Source organism: Hydra vulgaris, chromosome 12, assembly GCF_038396675.1.
Source record: "Hydra vulgaris chromosome 12, alternate assembly HydraT2T_AEP".
Lineage (NCBI taxonomy): Eukaryota > Metazoa > Cnidaria > Hydrozoa > Anthoathecata > Hydridae > Hydra > Hydra vulgaris.
In genome coordinates this window covers 32753856-32773032 of record NC_088931.1, presented here as the reverse complement: position 1 = coordinate 32773032, position 19177 = coordinate 32753856, and the positions used below count along the sequence as shown (strand labels likewise).

Sequence of the window (19177 nt, the reverse complement as noted above, 5' to 3'; positions counted from 1 at the left end):
TATATATATATATATATATATATATATATATATATATATATATATATATATATATATATGCAGTGTCCTGATATATGCACTGTGTATAACAAATAATCATGTGATGTATTTGTGTTCCACATAATGCAATAGCACTAAATTAAATAAGGCTTAAAAATATATTTTCATAGGTGCCACAATGCTCTTAAAAATTTGACAGGTCACTTATATATCCAAAAAGAATACTTCAAAAAAAATGTCAAACTTGTCTCAAAATTAGTATAATTATGTAAAAATTTTATAAATAGTGATTATTTCTATTTTTTATTATAAAACTAAAATTAAAAAAAAAATTATTTCTAAAAGCTCTGGAAAAATGAACTTTTTTATTTTTTTTTTAAAAACATTAGTTTAAGCAAAAGAAACCAAAGTCTTTATAAAAAATAATACTTATTTTTGAAATTTTAAAATAATTTGACATTTTTAGACAACTTTAAAATGTAATTTTAACTAACAACTCTAATGTTTATATATATATATATATATATATATATATATATATATATATATATATCACATATATAGTATATACAGCCCTAAAGCAACAAGGGGGCAGGCAACAGGAGCCCCCCCTCCCAATATTTATTCAAATAAATAATTTTTTAAAAATTGAATGAAAAAAGGATTAAAAAAAAATAAGGTCCTTAAAACTATTTCGGGGCCCCTTAATCCAGCACTGCCCCAAATATAATTTTTGTTCCTACGGGCCTGATATATATACATATATATACATATATATATATATATATATATATATATATATATATATATATTTATATATATATACATATATATATATATATTTATAAGCATACCTGCATTCCAACATCTAGTCATACCTCTGTATATATATATATATATATATATATATATATATATATATATATATATATATATATATATATATATATATATATATATATATATATATATATATATATATATATATATATACATTTACATATAACCCACCTGTGGAGACTACAGTACATAAATCAAATGAGAGTTTGGGTAGGCAGTATTTTGACAAAAGTTATGTCTGAAGAACATTTATTGTTTCAAAAAATATAATTTAGCTTTTTAAACTTAATAAGATATCCCATTAAATAACAAGCAATAATAATCAGAAAATATATTTCATGATAACTTATATGAATATTTCAAGGTTTTAATGGTTATTAAAATCAGTAAAATAACCATAAAAGCCTTTAAAGATTTTATATTTTAGCAGTGTAAAATGTAAAACAACAACAGAAAAAATTATAATTTTAAAGCAGCAGCAGTTTATTTGAAAAAATACTAATACTCTCTATAAAATTAATTTTAGAATATAAATAATATTTTTAAAAGTATACAAATTTAATTTTAAAATATTTTATCTGTAAGATACTCCATCTTAAAATTCTTTGCTATATATAAAGAAATTGCTTTGCTGTATTTCATATCTATACATATGTAGCATATAATATAATAATATTATCCTTAATATTCAGTTTATTATAATTTATATACTTTAATGATTCAATTATTATTTATATTACTTATTATATAAATTATTATTTGTTCGTATTATTTATTATTATATAAATTATTGTTTCATATAGTAACTATATAAAAAAAAATTTATTTTATTTTTAACATAAATTAATCGCCAAAAGTTGAAGTAAAAATTTTAATGTATGGTTTTCCAATTTTACAAGAAACTTAAATACAACTTTTAAAGCTTTTTATTTATTTGTTCTTTTTTTTTTTTTTTTATAGCAATTTGATATATGTTTCAATTTTTCTATAACAACAGAAAAAAGTTATTTGATTAGTTTGTGCATTAGGATTTATTTGTGCGTTACCATTTTTAATGAGTTTTCAGCTAATTAGGATGCCTAAGTCATTTGTCAAGCAGTTGTAAAAATATTGTTGTAAAACAATCAGACTGGTTCCAAAAAGTACGGTTGAATTAAAAATTTTTGCACTATAATCTGTTACTATTATTATTTTTTTTATTATTATACACTATAGTCACTGATCTTAAAATATATTTGAGATAAATATTTTGATAATATTTGAGATAAACATTTTGATAATATTTGAAAAAAATATTTTGAGGTCAAAAAATTACCATTAAAATCAGGGCCGGTTTAACCACTAGGCGAACTAGGCGACCGCCTAGGGCGGCAAGTTTTTTAGAGCGGTGTTGCGTTAAAAAAGTTAGTCGTTAAAGTTTACAAACAGTGAAATCTGCGCGTGCGCTAAATAATGACTACTTTTTTAACGCTTAATGGCGTTAAAAAAGTTAGCTCGTTAAATAAGTTTTCAAAATGGATGCTCTTTTTTCTGCGCAAACTTATTCGCGATGTTAAAAAATAAATATATAATAAAAATATCAATGATGTATTAAATATATTAAACAAAATTTGATGATACACATTTGATAATTTTTTAGGCTTGGGGGAGGTCATTTTTGAATAAAGGCAGTTTATAGTAGCAAATGAATTCATTTTTAAAGTATGCAATGTATTCATTTGCTACTATAACTGAGGGCAATTGGTAGGAAACAGAGGCAATTGCAACAAAAAGGAGGGTTAATCGCACCCGACCCCCCTTCCTCCACCCACGGTACATACCTGTGGTATACGTATATACTTTTTATTTATTTTACTTTTTGTAAATATTAAAGAGCTCTAGCCACTTTGCAATGTAAACACAACATTTGTTTCAATTATAAAATGTTACATTTAAAAAATTTTTTAAAAATTCAGATAACGTAACATAGATAATCTCTTGAGTTTCCAGTAGCCGTGTCGCATGAGTTAGAGTGCTTGCCTCAAAAGCAAGCGATCCAGAGTTCAACTGAACAGAGTTAATATTTTCTCCAATTTTTAAGGAAGGAAGCGCCAGCTTCCTATTTAAATGCTTTTCCGCGGGACTCTGATACAAGACCGTTAGGTTTGGCTAGGGCACCTTAGATAAAAGTTGAAAAAATAGTTTTGAGATTGAAAACAAATAAATGAAGTCATTACGAAGTTAATAAACAATTATAATTGATATATTTTAACAACCTTATTACATAAGAGTCTTGTATTTCCACAAAAAGGCACAAAAGTTTTTATATTAGCACAAAGCACAACAAAGAAGGCATAACATAAATAAACATAAAAACCAGTTTTGTAAAGTTACCAGTCAATAACATATTTCTAACCTTGATTTTGTAGAAATCAAATTTTTGCCATAAATTGGCTAATGATTAATATAGTAAATTTCAAATCATGAAATTTTACTAAATTAGAATCATGTTCAACAGTAAGATAACTAAAAAAAAACAATGACAAAATATGAATGTTTAAACTTATAAAAAAGTTTAAAATCCTTTCAATTTAAGACAAATGTAAAAAGATATGAAAATTTGTTCAAATAATATTTAAACTATAGTCTTTTATAAACTTTAAAATTCATTAAACTTCATAGAAATAATATATTTAACAAAAATCGTATTTATGTAGCTTCCTTTGTGACATTTGACTATATCAAACATGTGGAGCCTCCATTCCATCACAAATATGGCTATAATTAAATTTTTTAAATTTAGTAATTTTAAAAAATATATATACTTATATATATACAATTATATTGTATATATATAAGTAAACTAATTAATTTTATTGTATATATATAAGTAACTAACTAATTAAGACATTGTTGATGATAATATTGAATTAATTTCAATATTATCATCAACAATGTCTGAATTAGTTAGATTCATTGCTAAAGCTGAAAACAATTGTGGTTCTCTGCCAAACATTAGAAAAAATGGTGTAAACTTAGTTGATTTTTGCACACATGTGCGAAGACCAAACAATACTGGTTCTAACAATTCATCCCAGTTATTCTGAGCTTCATTACATAACTTTGAAAGGGCTTTCCTTACAGTCTGATTAGTTCTTTTATCTTGTCCATTCGTTTGTGGGTGGTAAGCAGATGTTATAAGGTGTTTGACATTAAATGAAGAAAACAAAGCCTCATTTACACCGTTTACAAACTCCCTGCCTTGATACGAAAGTATTTTTTTAGGAGGACCGAATCTATAAAATAAGGTGGTGAGGCACTTTGATACATATAAAGCAGACTTTTCAGGAATAGGAAAAGCTTCAACATATTTACTCCAGAGGTCTGTTACTGTTAAAATATATTTGTGACCTTGTGATGTAATAGGCAGTGGCCCAATCAGATCAATGCCCAAAAACTCCCATAGCCCATTCACCCTTATAGGTTTTAATTCAGGAGCAACCGTTTTAATTTTTTCCATTCGTTGGCATTTGTCGCATTCCTTTATCCATTTGGTAATATCGCTAACCATACCTAAAAACACAAGAAACAAAGTAATTTACTATATAAAAGTATCATGATTGAATGACAAAAAATGATTAAATTTATTTAATAAACTTCAATAGTTTTTAGTTTTTAAAATTTATATTTAAGTAAAGAAAAACAAACCAAGCCAGTAAAAAGAACTTTTTAGTTTAGCTCTAGTATTGTTGAGACCAACATGTGCCCCGTGATCAGAATCATGGACATCTCTAAAAGCCATCATTTTTTTATGATATATATATATATATATATATATATATATATATATATATATATATATATATATATATATATATATATATTAATATTCTCAATTTTTATATTCTCAATATTAATTAATATTCTCAATTTTATTATAAAGTTTTTATAAATAAACACATACCAAAAAATTGAAATTTTGCATATTTCAAGAAAGCTATTCGCTGTGATTTAAAAAACTTAATTATTCCATCTGAAAGATACTGTTTGACATCATCAACTGAGTAAACGTGAACAGCCGTTTTTATATAGCATATAAACTTATTATTAGTGTTTTAACATACCCTAATGAGACAATGAAACTTTTTTAACGCCGAATTTCACTCCCTTACGGAAACTTTTAATCAATACTGCGCACGCGTCACGCAGGCGCAGAACAGCATGTAAACTTTTTTAACGACTAACTTTTTTAACGCAACAGCGGCACTAAAACTAGCTACAAAATAAATATATTAAAAACATTGCTAAAATCTTTTTCAAATCTCTTTGAATTAAATTTAGGAGATTTGAAAAAGTACTCAAATCGCGTCAAATAAAACAAAAGAATCAACTTTGATACTTTTGTTTCATTTGACACGATTTCCTTTTTCTTTTTATACGTTTTATGAAGAATGAAATTTTGTAGTAACTAATACTGCAAAGTTTTCATTACTCATTTATAGAAAATTTTGACACGTTTAACTTTATTGAGAAAATTGTTATTACTGGCGTGTTAATTCAGAAATAGTAAGAATTTAATTTTAACTAAATATTCTATGATAGCAATTACGAAGTAGTATAGTAACAAATTAACTGATTTATATTGTGTTTTTATACTAATAGAGTATTATTTATATTTATGGAGCTTTAAAAGTTTTAAAATGTATCTTTAAAACTTTTATAAAAAAGTTAAAATTATATTTTAATTTAAAGATATTAAAAATACACGAGGTGATCATTTATATTATTTTTAGCAGTTTTCTTTATTATTATCCACGATGACAGAAAGAAAAAAATTGTCTGGTGCGCAATATTGTAAACGACAGACTGCCCATGAAGGGTTTATAACAAAACAGGCTGGCTCTTTGTTAAAGTATCTATGTTCACCGCAGAGAAATGAAAGTGGCACAGGTGAGTTAAAAAATCAAGTTGAAGCAGACAGGGAAACCGATGAGTTGACAGTATCAGATGAGTTTGAATTACATAATGTAATACACGTAGCACACAAAGAATCTGAAGTGCATAAAATTAAAATTTCTCTGGTCTATATGCTAACTATAGCAATCCGGATACTTGGGTCGTATTTGATGATGAAATGCGACAGCTTTTGATAGAACATGGACCAAAACAAGTCGATCAGTTTGACTTTCCTAAGAACAGTATGCAAAAAAAATTTCAAAAAAATATTACAACCGCCGGTTTGTCAATGGAGATGAAGTTCAAAGACATTGGCTGAAGTATTCTGTAAGTAATGACTCTGTGTATTGATTCTGCTGCAAACTGTTTACCAGTGGCACAACAGCTGCGTCATCTCTTTCTTCCAATGGTTCACATGATTGGAAAAACATGTCCGCAATTCTGTCAGGGCATGAGAAAAGCAGTGAACATCTTGCGAATATTCAGTCATGAAAAGAGTTTGAGCTGCGACTGCGAAACAATAAAACAATTGATGCCGAACGTTTGCGTCTTGTTAAAAAAGAAGAACAGTATTGGCAGCAAATCTTGAAACGGCTGATAACTTTAGTTAGAGTTCTTGGTATGCAAAATCTTGCTTTTCGTGGAACACATGAGAAACTGAACACAGCTGATTACAGAAACTTTCTGAAATTTGTGGAATTTTTAGCTTTGTTTGACGCACTTATGGATGAGCATCTTCAAAAGATTAAAGACAATGAAACACATGTACATTACCTAAGGAAAGACATACAAAATAAATTGATTTATCTTTTATCCAGTGCAATCAAACAAAAAATTCTAACATCTGCTCGTTTTCTAAGTACTTTTCAATAATAATAGATTGCATACCTGATGCTGGTCATGTTGAACAGCTGACTTTGATCATTCGCTTTTTGGATGTGATTTCAAATCCAGAAAATGGCATTACAGCAACAGCATCTATAAAAGAACACTTCTTAGATTTTGTGTCTCTAAAAGAGACATCTGGTTATGGTATGGCTGAAACTATCATTAAGCTATTAGGCAAGATGTCTTTATCTATTAAAAACTTACGCGGTCAAGGATATGACAATGGCAGAAATATGAGGGGGGAAAATTAGGGTGTCCAACGAAGAACTTCAGATGTCAATCTCCAAGCATTGTTTGATCCTTGATGAGCACATACATTGAATTTGGCTGTTAATGATGCTGATAAATGTTGCTTAGAAGCAACAGCCTTCTTTGATCTGGTGCAACATGTATTCTTTTCTGCATCAACTCGTCCCTGGGAAGTTTTAACACGACATGTTTCTAATCTCACTGTTAAACCACTAAGTGAAACAAAGTGGGAAAGCCGAATTAATGCTTTAAGAGATCTCCGTTATCAACTTGGTGATATCTAAGATGCTCTAGCAGAGATTGCGAACGACACAAGTTTAACAGGAGCATCTGGAAATTCAACAAGGGGTAGATGCACGGTTTATTGCAAATGCTATTTCTAGTCTTAAGTTTGTTGATTCTCTGGTTGTGTGGTACGACGTGTTGTTTGAAATCAATATAACTAGTATGCAACTTCAGGCAAAAGAATTTGATATGCATGGAGCCATAAACTATCGTAAAAAAATAAAGAAGTTTCTTGTAAATTGCAGAAATGAAATGGAGTTTAAAAAAAACTTGTAGATGCAGTTGAAATAGCTGTCAGTTTAGAGATACCTGCAATTTTTGAACCCTAATCAACCCGTATCAGATAAAAAAGAATAAACAATTTACGTATGAATGAGATGACGAACCTATTCAAAATCCAAAAAAAAAATTCAAAATAAACTTTTACTTTGCTATTCTTGACACGGCAATACAATCGGTTGAAGAAAGATTTACTCTTATACAAACAATAAGTTCGTTGTTTGGTTTTCTCTATGGTGTTCACAGTTTACAGAGTGTAACTAGCAAAGAAGTTATGGAACATTGCTTGAATCTTGAGAAACCTTTGCAACATGGAGACTCCAAATATATCGATGCAGTTGATCTATGTAGTGAACTGAAATCAATTTCAAGACGATTTGCAAGGTGTACATTGCCACTAGATTTACTAATTTTATATTAAAAAATAATCTAACAGATTGTGTCTCCAACACTGTTATAGATTTAAGAATCCTCTTGAATCCTCGTTTCCGTGGGTAGCGGTGAGCGAAGCTTCTCAAAACTCAAACTGATAAAAACATTTTTAAGAACGCCTATGCAGCAAGAAAGACCTGCTGGATTAGCTACTCTGTCAAGTGAACATGATATTGCTAGAAACATTAACCTGACGGAACTCGTTTCTACATTTGCAAAAACAAAAGCGCGAAAAGTGAAGTTTTGAATTTATTTATTTATATATTATAAAGTTACACGGATATACGCTTCTTTATGATTATGCATGTATGTATTCTTCCGAAAGTAAATTCAAAATGTAATAACATAAGTTAAGCATTCCTTTGTGAAAGTAAGTTGAGGAGGGGGAGGGGCGCAGTGTGTCAGATTCGCATAGAGTGCCAAAAACTCTGGCGCCGGCCCTGATAATTGAGAAATAGAACATGTAATTTAGAAATTGTAATATGTAGTTGAGAAATACAACATATATTTTAGAAATCGCAATACGTAATTAGAAAATTTTAAAATGTAACTGAGAAATCCAACATGTAAATAAGAAATCGCATTATGTAATTAGAAAAACAAAAATTGTAATTAAGAAATCGTAATATGTAAATGAGAATACATTATTTGTAACTGCGAATGTAAGCTTAAAGGTCATTATGAAGGATCTTCTTGAAAATGCATTTTAATAAGTTAATAATATCAAATTTAGGCATTTGTATGCACCAGCAATACAGTAAAACAGTAATGGATTTAAAAGATCGTTGTGTTATTTGTCAATACACTATGAAAAAAAGTTTCTTATTAAATTGAATCCGTGCAAGCATTTATTTCACCAAATTTGTTTGCAATAAAATGCGAGAATTGCTCATTTATTCCCTAAGAACTGGTTGTGTGTACTGTTTCCCTTGTAAACTCTTTTTGTCTAAACTTAATAATTGAAAGAATATTTTTAAATACATCAACATGAAAATAGATCGCGTCACAAAGAGAATGTATGTTGACATATTTTCGCAACGAGGTTTACCTTTTCGCGGAACAAACGAGAAATTTGGTGTTCAGAGCATTTTGGTGTTCAAACTTCTGTAAAATGATTCTTGTTTGCAGCTAATTTTTTTTTTTATCGTGCAACTATTGTATACTTATTTTTCAAATTTGACACATCGCTGGGATGTCTTATAACAACACGTCTGATGATAGGTGTAAGTGCAACTTATTGTTCCCGTTCACTCGTTCGCTCGCTCGTTCAATAAATAGTTATCCCGAAAAAGAATAAGTTATGCGGAAAAAAAATAAATGAAAAGCTTAATTAATGAAGCGTAACAAATATTATATAAATGATAAAAAATTATTAATTTTATCGTTCTTAATGGAAAAGAATAAACCGTTGCAACAATTTGAAACTTCAACTAAAGTGGCAGTTGTAAAACCGTACAAACCAGACAAACCTTACGATAACGGTGGAACTCGCAATTCGCACGGAAATTATCTTAGACCTTTTCCAGTGCGTTAATAAAAAAATATTAAAAGAAAATAAGAAAAGAATTGCTACAATTATAGTATTAATATCAGCTATTATTATCATAGTACTTGGCGGTTATTTATTTGGAGCATAGTTAGCTGGTTTTATTAAACTTGGCACGATATTGGGTTGCTGTATTATTAAATAATTATTATAAATATGGACATTATAAATTTCATTATTATGATATTGAATTGTATATCTATACCTGTTATAGCATTTGGTTTTGGTATTTATGCTATTGTAGTAGAAGGTTTACCTATATTGTTTAATGTAATACGTTTTGGTATGGCTATTTATTTTTTATGTTTTATTTTAATTTATATATTATATTATCGATAATTACAAAAAAGAACGAAAAATAAAGATTTTGTAATACATTTTTTTTTGTAATAATATATTATTTACATAATAAAGTGCAATTATTTTCCAATTTGATTAATCCCGTAAAAAATTTCTCCAGATATAGCACCTCCTAAAGCAGCTCTTCCTATTGTCGGTAATAAAACTGGTAAAAGGCGAGAAGCAACTGCTCCTAACATAGCTAAAAATTTTCCACGCATTTGTCTCTTTCTATCTTTTAACGGTGGTAAATATACTCTTCCTTTTCCCCTTCTTCTACGTGTTCCTTTCAAAGGCGGTAAATTTATTCTTCTCTACCCCTTCGTTTTCGCATTATAGTGAAAAATTTTTGATAATTGGTAGCTATAACTTCGTCTTGAGGCTGGGTCGTTTGAAAACCTGGATATTTGTCATTTAAAATTGCATTATATTCTGCGCTTATATTACCGCCTGTTGCTTCTTGCAACAAACGATTTTCAACTTCAGCTTTAGCTAAAACGTCTTCAAGAGTGATATGACCGTTAGTATTTGGCGTATAACGATTTCCGTCACCAGCTCTCATATATTTAGCTGTTGAGGCCATTTTTTTTCTCAATTCCATATAAATGAGATGAGAGCAAAAAAAGGTATAATAGTTTTTTTCCGTCTATAGGAAAAGGAATTCATGAAGGCACGCCTTTATCTGCGCTTGTGATGAGTTTATTGAAAATTGTGATATCACTTCCTGTGTAAGTGTGATCGCTAATGGTCATATTATTTAAATTTAAATTGAGTAAATTTTTTGGTAAATTCATACTTTCGGTAAAAACATCCATCATTCCTACTTTTCTGTCAGGCCATATAACTTGATTGACATTAAAAAAAGGTAGAGGTAAATAAGATAACGGTATGTTTTTCAAAGTAAATCAATAATATTTTCTTTTGCTAGTTTTGGAAAAAAAATTTGATAAAAACTTGTACATAATTCTGTAGACTCTGTACCAAATTCAGACGAGTTTTTAATGTAGAGGAATTTCGTTGCCATGTTTCCAATAGCAATTTTAACTATATCCATAGAATCTTTCAACGTTAGTTTTTCTGCTGTATAAGATCTGTCGGCGTTTTTAACGTTGACATGATCATTCTAAATTTTCTATAAAGACGTAATATTGATTGGAACATTCGTCAGTGGAACTTCAATATTAAAAACGTTACCTTCGGATCATATTGTGTTTGTGTTGGTCATTATTTTTAATAAAAAAAAGCAATTTGCCAAGGTAAAATATGTTTCATTTTAGTCGTTTTTACGCTCTCTGTTTTAGGCAAAAGGTTATTAATATAAATATCTAAATCAACACTTTTAATGTTAATATCGCTTGTATCATTTGTATTGTATTGAGGTGTTAGCATAATATGAATACATGGTCTAACAAAAGTTTCTTTTATATTGTTTAAAATAACATATCTTTCAGGAGTAATATTGTAAATCTGTTGTGCACTTAATAGCGGATGTTTTGCGTAGATTACAAAATTTTTTGCTAGCGTGAGTAATTAACGACAAATTGTATATGTTGTTGTATGTAGATTTAGTAGAAATGTTGTCGAATTGTAACAAAGCTGTATAATCTTCTACACTTAATTGATTAGCAGTTATTCTATTTGAAAAAAAAATAAAATAAAATAATCCTTTTTCGTTTGTAGTTGTTGTAATAGCTAATCGTATAGGATAAAGAAAAGAAGGATTATCGCTAAAGATTCTTTTTTTCTTGTAATATCACAATAAAATTGTAATTGCTTGCGCCGTTAACATTATTACGTAAATAAAACGTAAATAACGTTAACGCTATTTACGTTTTATAAAACGTTATTTACAAAATTTATAAAACGTAAATAACGTTAACGTAAATAACGTTAACGTTATTTACGTTTTATAAATTTTGTTTGACATTTTCGTTTGCATCTATACTAAATTTTAATATGTGTAGTTTTGCTAAATTAGTATTATATTGTAGGACGGTGTTAGGATCAAACAAATATTTTGAATTAAAGTATTTTTGAGTAGAAATAGCGTTATCTTTGCTATAATAATAGGAAAAAAAGTCTGTAAAAGTAAGAACTCTATTTAAAGAATTATTATAAAGTTCTAACATTCGGATAAAAAAATCGTCTGGATAAGGACTAGGAGTAAAGGTTGGTCCTATTAATTTACTTGGATTTATTAAATTTCACATGTCATTTTGATGAGAATTGCTCATTTTATCCACATCTAATATATCAAAACACGAAAACGTGTCTCCTGGTAAAATGACAAAATCTGAATATAAAACAACTTTTTTGGTTACAAGATAAAAATAATATTTCAATTCTATAATAGGATTACCGATCATATCGTTTTGAATATCTATTAACATTTGTTTTATTGCGGGTTTGGATTCCATCTCAAACTATAACTGTTTTCTGTTAGGGATACATTTTCGTCTACGCGAATTAAATTAGTGGGAACGTCCATTGCAGTTAAGAGCATGACGGTATTATTTTTAAAAGTAGGTTTGTCTATATCGCTTGGGGATAAAGGTAAAGTAAAATGGTTTAACACATTATAATGCACGCTGGCTTCGTTTTTGTTTTTAATTTGACTAAAATAATACGTACTACAATCATATTTATTTACATCTAACACATCATCAAGTAACCTTCTACTGAAGGGTTGAAGCGTTTGGACACTTTCATATTAATTACTTTTTTTGTAGTATCCCAATACGGATGATTGCGAGTACTCGATTTGCTAAAAGTATCTTTGCGATCTTTTTTATATTTTTTCAAATTACATTCTGTTTTGATAGATAAAGGTTTAAAAACTTTGAGTTTTTAATTTTTGTTTTCTTTTTCTACTCGATGTAACATGTTGGAAGAAAAATCGTATACACGTCTTTTAGTGTTGACGTATTGATCAATTAAACGAAGATCTTTACCTTTTGCGTCATCTGCATCTAAATCTTCAGGACTTATTCCGCTTAATGTTTTTTCTTTTTCGTTTAATTTTTGTTCAATTTCTTCAATGAAATAACTCCAATTGTGTTTATTAAGCTTGCCTTGTTTTCTTAACTTTTGATAAAGTAATTTTAATCGTCCTATAACCGATTCTGCCAAATAAGCTTTTCCATAATTTTTAAAATGAAAAGGATGAATGTTTCCAGATTCACACCATTCATCTATTTTTTTTATTAAAAAATTCGGTTCCTTGATCAGTTTGCAAATAAATAAAACTTTTATCGTCTGCTCGTTTAACGTCTTTAAAAATATGTTTAAAACTACTTAGCACTTTGTCTGCAGTTTTTTTACCAGTTACTCTCAAATATACTTTCCAGACACACCGTCAACAACAACTAAACAAAATTCTGGAAAATAAGGAACAAAATTAAGATTAAAACTGTTCATATCTGCTAAATCAGCTTGAAAATATTCGTGAGAATTTTCATATGAAAATTGATGAGTTTCGTATACGTACGGTTTTTTTGGTGCTAGTTTCATATACGTACGGTTTTCTTGGTGCTTATTTTTTAACGTTAGCGTCTGTTGTTTTTTGAAAAAGTAATGTTTGATGCAACCAGGCTGTTATTAGACCTTCCCATTTTGCACAAATTGAACTTTCTAATAGTGGTTTTAATTTATCATAAAATTTTAAATCTGAAGGATTTTTTTTTAAAGTATTAAGTTTTAACAAAACTTTTTTAATTTTAGGTATATCTGTCAGTCCAAATAAGCGACTAGGTAATTTATGAAATACTATATTTATGAAATTTTACACTGGCACCTTTAGCCGTAGCTGCTTGAACAGAAAAAATGCACTGTGGGTAAGAAGGTATGTATAGAGTTTTTCAAGAGTGACAGTTACAAGTTTATCGTTCTTTGTATGTAAAAGGGTAACAACTGTCTCTTTCATTTTAGCTGTATTGTTTGTCCTGGTGCTATCAGCTAATTCTATAAAATGTTCATCAGGTTTAAAGTATTCATCAATATAAGTGAAATATTCATCAGTATTTACAATATGGGTGGTTGCTCTACAGTCTACCAGAAATGTTTTGTTTTGAGTTTCCTTATAATGTTCTTCGTTTATTTTAAATGCATACATGTGTTTTTGCATATTACTAACAGCTTTAGCTTTATATTTTAATTGTTTCCTGTAAGAACTATCTTTGTGGGTATTTGATCTAAAATTATTACACCATATCTTTGGTTTAGTTTTTGCTTGACATTCAGAAGACTTGTGACCAATACTTCCACAAGTATAACAAGTCAAAACTTTCTTTATATTACCCCCACTAGTTTTGATTATTTTGGTATCTGTATGTTCATTATGAGTTGTTCTTATGCATTCTGTTTCTTCAAAACTTCGTAAAGCCTGCTTAAATTTTTGGAAATTATTACTAGTTTCAGATTGGGGTAATTATAGCTACAAAAGCTTTATACTTACTCGACGCTTTATACGGTACTCGACGACAAGACCGTATGGTCTTCTACGAGTTCTTTTATCATTTAGAAATGATTATATATATATATATATATATATATATATATATATATATATATATATATATATATATATATATATATATATATATATATATATATATATATGTTTTTATTATTATATATTTGTATTTTAAATATTGTAACGAAATGCTTATTTATAATGTAATAGAAAGAACAAAAAAAAAAAAAAAATATTTGTCAGGTAATCAAGTACCATAGCAGAAAGTACCAGGTAATCAAGTACCATAGCAGAAAGTAATGAATCACTTATATTATTGTCAGCTGTATTTAATGAAGTGGCTGATTTTTCTGCTCTAATAACATAATCTGTTATAGACTCGTTGGTGATTTTTTTTTAAACTTGTTAATTAATTGCATAAGGTAATGATACGAGGTTTACTCGTACTAGCATAGTACTAGCTTTTTAGTAAGTAAAGTAAACTTAAGCATTAATAAAAAAAATAATTTATAGCATATGTAACTTTTACGGCTTTTATTAGCATTGTAATGTACGGTATATTTATTACGGGGCTTAGTGATAAGACAACTATAGTCTTTTTTTTGCCCCGGTCATATATTGTTTTTATTCATGTACAGTCCAAAATTTCTTCGTACAGTTCTCGTCCATCCACATCAGAACTGTAGACTTAATTTTATACATTGATCTTTTAAGTGATTGATTTCCGTATTGAAGCACAACCCTTCTACATCAAGAAGAAATCCACATTTTTTATCGATTTCCATTATTCGAACGCTTCTTGTTTTCAATTCATTGAAAGGACGGTCGACAGTCCCTTTTATTACCCTTTCCATTTCTTCTTTTGCTGTTAATCCAACAGCTCTAGACATTTCGCCATCCATTCTTTTTTTTCTTCTTTGACGTCTTTCAAATTTAACACCCCATTCGTTGCAAATTTGAACTCCTTCTTTTATTGAGTCATTAACTAAGACTTCTCTCTCAATTTGGAAATAATCTTGGAGCGATTTCAAATCTAAAGCTGCATTATAAAAGTTCATTTTAGGGTCCTGCAACCTCTTTTGAACACGGTCAATTCGGCCAAAAATCTTGTTCCAAAACCCTAGCAATGTGAGAAAGTCGTACGTTAAAATTCTATTATAAAGCTGCTTTGCCTCGTTTTTTTGTTTCATTTGACGCGCTTTCGTCTACCATTAAGTTCTGAAGAACTTCCACTATTTCTTCAATGTAGGTGAGTACAGGTTTTACTGATTCTGTTTTGGCGCTCTTGTGGCCAGCCATAACAGCAGCATCGTCATAGCATCGTGACCTGCAATTTTCTACATTCATATCGTCTTTTTCTAATTGCTCCAAAATTTTTTAGGCTAAGTTAGCGGCATCATTATTGCTGAGTTGGATAAAGCCAAGGAAAGGTTCTTTTATATATACTGTTTTTTTTCTCGAAATCGATCTCGACAATGCCTTCGTCAATTTCGCTATTTCCAAATAAAGTATCTTTTAAATTTTTTAACTTCATATGTCCAAATAATTTTGTTTCCCATATTTCAAATTTTCTACAATCTCCATCGAAAATAAAGTTTTGCCATTGGTTGCTGGGCTAATAACCTATTTATGTTTTGTATTCACTCATGATCAAAGCTAAACCTAAATGGTTTAGCTTTGATGTATATTTGTACAAAGTTGGTTATAGACAAAAAAAATTCACTGATAAGTTTGATACATGTAATCGTAATTAAATTGCTTTAACTTTTAAATAAAGTTAAAATATATATAATCAAAAAAAAATACAGATAAAAAACTGTAGAAAATAGTTTGCTAATAACATTATTTAAATTACGCTGTTTAAATTGTATTTTGGCCAAATTTTAAGTACTTCTAAATCGCTGTGTGGCGGTCAAAAATGTTAGACGAAAGTATCGTAATTTCGACTAACTTTGGAAATCGTGTAATTTCAGTCATCTAAAAATATATTTTTTAAATAAAAGAGCATTTTTAATTCGTATTTTACAAAGTTTGTTTTGAAACGTAAATTTTTGTAATTTCGTGTTCATGAATTAATAAAAAATAATTTACTGAAATATTTTATATTTAGTTTTGAATAAATAGTTTCTAGGGTAATGTACCACCCCTAACCCTTGTCGCCCCCTACTCATTCCTCTGCCCCCCCCCCCCATGACACAAAACCTCGATCGTAATGTACTCTAGTACATTATGATCGATGTAGAGATATTATCAACGTAGAGATGATATCTCTACGTCGATGGTACTGGTATTCATCGATGTAGAGATATCATCTCTGCATTTGCGAGCCTAAAATGGCGAGGAAAGGTGTTTTGAAACCTATATTATTCGCTTTATAACAAAGGCCACTAAATTTTCCAAAACAAAAGAAAATACATTTAAAAGCCGTAACGCAACAACTAAAATTTTTAAACTTTTGTTATTTTCCCAGAATTCAAATTTAACTGCTGTTGAATTAGAATACTGGGAAACCAACAGGGTACAGACGGCGTAAAATGCCAGGAGGCCAAGATGTAATTAAACTCGCCCTGGCTGTTCTCATTTTCTTTTCATAACGTTTAACTTTTGATATCATACAACTTATTTGCTGTATGATAATTTATAATTTATTATAACTAATTTCAGAATATCGGCAAGCGTCGGTGGTGTAACGGTTAGCATTGTTGCCTTCCAAGCAATAGATCCGGGTTCGATTCCCGGCTGACGCATGATTTTGATGGAGTTTTTTAGTTGTAATTGTGGTTTTTATGTTAAAATTACGGTGGTTTTATCATTATCAAATTATTTCAAAAATAACCTTAATTTGTAACCGCTGGAAATGCAAACACGCAGAAAAAAATTGCATAAGTTAACAGCAAAGTAAATTTTTTTCTTAATAATAGCTGTCAGTAATATGTATTAGTGTAAATATCTTTTTAAACAACCTTTGTAATAATATTAAATATTTCTTCTTTTTTTTTAAACAATAGGAGATATTGATGTATGCACATCTTTGAAAATAGGGCCGTACCGAGTAGATTTTCAGTGGGGAGTGGGTGCCATACGAGTTTTGCCGAAAAACATTTTAACACATAAAAACAAATCTACATTTCTCCACAATGTTGTAATCAGTTAACTTACATTTTTTTGTTATTCTCCTTTAAAAAAAAAAGTTGTGTACCGTTTGAAAAGTCATTGTAGTTTTATGAACATTTGTCACTGTACATTCACAGTCGTTTTGATACACTTAACTATGTTAAAAATCTATTGACTGTACATTATGATTATAAGAGATTTTTTTTTTAAACAAAACGTCTCCGTTTTGCTTAAAGAATTTGTAAAGCAGGTATGTAAACGATGGTTTGTTTATACCTAGTTTTCTGTTTCCGTTTTAAATAAACGCAGAACTTTGTGATGAGAAACTTAACATTTTAGGGGGCGTCAGTTGACCGGTTTAGGAAGCACGGGAGAGCAGCTCGCTTATCCCCTCGCCCTATGCTAAATACGCCACTGCCAATATCAGGTTTTCTATTTGAAGAATAGAAAGATATCAAAAGCACACTAAGTATATTACCGTAAGATACGTGCAAATACGATACAATTGAAATTAAAAAGAAAAAGATGTTTAAAATTTTTTTTTTTTAAATATCAGGTTCCGCGGAAATTTGAAGAAAAATTAAGAAATATACTTTTCTTTAAAAAACTATTAGCAATAATACTAAATATTATTGCTAATAGCTTGTTAAAGTTTTTATTTTTTCAACTACCAGTTTCTTATTTAAAAAAAAATGCTTAAATTGAAAAAAATCTTTGCGCAGCCAAGTCGAACGAAAAACAGCTTTAACCATTTTTGTTTAGTTTTGAACGTTTGAAAATAACCATTTCAACAGTTATGAATATTTGAAAATAGATCTTCTTCAGAACAGTTGTGCTTAAAAAGTTTTGAAAAAATACGTCAATGTTGAAAAATGTTGATTTTAGATTCTTAGATTTAATTAGTGCAGAAAGATTTGCCTATTTCTTAAGTCATAATAAAAGCTCCAAAATAAAGATATTCGTTCAGTAAGTGAGAGTTGAGATCAGTTGAATAACGGACACAAATTTTTCTGCGGTGAAAGGGATCTCAGAGACTTGTGTGACGTAATTTATTACGTCACACAAGTCTCTGAAGTCCACACAAATCACACAAGTCCATAAATTACGTCAAACAATTATTAATTTTTTTAATCCCTCTGCCTCTTTGCAACATCGTAACTCTGTAGTAACAAGTCCCGTGACGTAATTTATGGACAATCCCGTTTATGTTAGGGAGGTTCACCTAAAAACCAAAAAAAGAAATCAATCTAGAATGTGTCGCTCATTAGCTTGTTCATTCATTTGTTTGTCATCGATTTCGTTATTTTCAGCGATCATATAAGACCGCCCAGAAAACACAATATTTTTTATACTATTGGTTTCATCATTAGGCCTTTTGCGTGTTTTTGAATACTTTTCTTTATCGAAAGCGTATTCGTCTGTTTTAACCAAAGAAATGACTTCCATATTATTTTGCTCGAAATTGGAACGAACTTGCTCACATTAAGATGTTGGAGGTTGTACAGTTTTTCAACCATATCTAAAGCAATCTTGTCGTTTTTTTTTAATTTTAATGAACTACTCCATAATGTTGCTCCAAATGATGACTAGAATAGCTGTTTCAAGTTGGTTCATTTTGGTTGAAAGGTCGAAGGTCTCTACTTTTATATTTGCTTTCTGAATAGAATCAATAAAAAACAGTCATAACAAGATAAGACCGATAAAATGTGATAAGACCGTAAAGGACTTCTTGGGGCACCTAATAAACCAAAAAAAGTGAATCAACAAGAAAAAAATCTAGTAATATGTCCATATTTTCA

At 29.1% G+C, this 19177-nt stretch overlaps 1 non-coding gene across 1 annotated transcript; it reads left to right on the top strand.

Moving 5' to 3' along the window:
* The first annotated feature begins 16939 nt into the window (after nt 1-16939).
* trnag-ucc (transfer RNA glycine (anticodon UCC)) lies at nt 16940-17011 on the top strand. The gene has a single exon. It is a non-coding gene; the product is annotated as a tRNA-Gly (tRNA).
* Nucleotides 17012-19177: the final 2166 nt, after the last annotated feature.